The sequence below is a fragment of the Octodon degus genome, unplaced genomic scaffold (assembly GCF_000260255.1).
Source record: "Octodon degus isolate 3935 unplaced genomic scaffold, OctDeg1.0 scaffold00063, whole genome shotgun sequence".
NCBI classification, from domain to species: domain Eukaryota; kingdom Metazoa; phylum Chordata; class Mammalia; order Rodentia; family Octodontidae; genus Octodon; species Octodon degus.
The window spans coordinates 951,167-953,242 of record NW_004524639.1 but is presented as its reverse complement, the minus strand read 5'-3'; the positions used below and the strand labels follow the sequence as shown (position 1 = coordinate 953,242).

At 41.0% G+C, this 2,076-nt stretch overlaps 1 pseudogene; it reads left to right on the top strand.

Moving 5' to 3' along the window:
* The first annotated feature begins 1,144 nt into the window (after positions 1-1,144).
* Positions 1,145-1,751, top strand: LOC105742635 (annotated as a pseudogene).
* Positions 1,752-2,076: the final 325 nt, after the last annotated feature.

Genomic DNA, 2,076 nt, shown 5'->3' with positions numbered 1-2,076 from the left:
ATGAGAAGAAAGATTTGTATTAATAGTGTTTAGATAAGATATCATGGACAGATAGTGAGGTTAAGCTGAACAGCCTAAGTTGCATGGTAATAACAATAAGCTTGTCTTCTGGATGGTTAACAACCTAAGTTTGCAGACCAAAATTAGAGAAAAAGGAGTGCTGTAGGGAAAGCCAACATTTTGGCCTGAGCCTTCCAAGGTTAATTAAGACTCAGGACATATGAGAACTTGTACTGTAACGTCATGTAACTCGGCAGTGTCCCAAATTTTCTGATCAAGGAGATTATGGGGCCAAAGAGGAAAGTGATCGATGATGTAGAGTGTGCCTAAGGAGAGTCACATGGAGAGAAAACATTCTCTCAGGCTTTCACAGAGAGCACATTGGCCAAGCAATGGCTGCGACTCATCCACATGGCTGACACTGACAAAGGTTCTACAATCTGAGGTACAAGATCTCAGGATAAATCCTGAGGGGATTTCACTGACATTATCAGACCCAAAAGCTACAACTCTTGTTGCATAGGTCCTGCTTTACCTTGGTCTTAACCATCCAGCAGAAAAGTATAAAAATGAAATATAAGAAGTAAAGCCATGCTGTTATGCTGAGCTGTAGGGGACTCAGGTCAACAATTTCTGACATTGCCAGTCAAGCAGAAGACCCAATACTGTTATGGGCTACTGGACTCTTTTAGAATATTTTGCTGAGTTTACATACCTATAATATTCAAATAATGGAACTTAACAAAAAAAGAGTATACAGATGTATGTCCATTTTGTATCTGTGTATTCAAAGTGGTTAGGATAGATATATAGTTACGTTCTCTTAATGAATAGAGGGATTTGTTCTAATGGTGTTTGTAAATAGGATATCATGTCCGCATCTTGTACAGCAATTAACCACTAGGAAGAATGTATGCAATGTGTTAATTATTGAAACTGTCCTACCAATTTGGTTTGAAACTATCTCATTGCTATTTGTTTATCAATAAAATTATGGAAAAAAAGAAAAAAGATATCATGTCTGCATCTTGTTGTCTGAATAGTTACTATGAAGACAACAATATGCAATGCATTAATTATTGTAAATATCCTACGAACCTGTTTTGAAACTGTTTTATTCTTTTCCGCCCGCTCCCCCCTCCCCCCGAGCGCCGCTCCGGCTGCACTGCGCTTGCTCTGAGCTCCGGGCTCCTGCTAAGCTTGCACGGCCGCCACCTCCCTCAGCCACCATCATGATTATCTACCGGGACCTCATCAGCCACGATGAGATGTTCTCCGACATTTACAAGATCCGCGAGATCGCGGGCGGGCTGTGCCTGGAGGTAGAGGGCAAGATGGTCAGTAGAACAGAGGGTGCCACTGACAACGCACTCATTGGTGGCAATGCCTCCGCTGAAGGCCCAGAGGGTGAAGGCACCGAAAGCACAGTAGTCACTGGTGTAGATATTGTAATGAACCATCACTTGCAGGAAACCAGCTTCACAAAAGAGGCCTACAAGAAACACATCAAAGATTATATGAAATCAATCAAAGGCAAACTTGAAGAACAAAGACCAGAAAGAGTAAAACCGTTTATGACGGGGGCTGCAGAGTAAATCAAGCACATCCTTGCTAACTTCAAAAACTATCAGTTCTTTATTGGTGCAAACATGAATCCAGATGGCGTGGCTGCTCTCCTGGACTACCAGGAGGATGGTGTGACCCCATTTATGATTTTCTTTAAGGATGGTTTAGAAATGGAAAAATGTTAATGGATTCGATGGTAACCTTGGATCTATCACTTGTCATAACTGGCTGCTGCTTGTCATCTACACAGCACCAGGATTTTAGACAAATGGGACTGATGTCATCTTGAACGCTTCATTTATTTTGACAGTGATTTATTTGGAGTGGAGGCATTGTTTTTTAGGGAAAAACACGTCATGTAGGTTGTCTAAAAATAAAGTGCATTTAAACTCATTTGAGAAAATGCCTCTTAGTTTAATACATATCTAAACTAAGTCCATTGGTAGTGTTCATGGAGAAGATAGAACCTGGTCAGAGACCACTGCTAAAAAGCATAAGACTGCCTGCAAA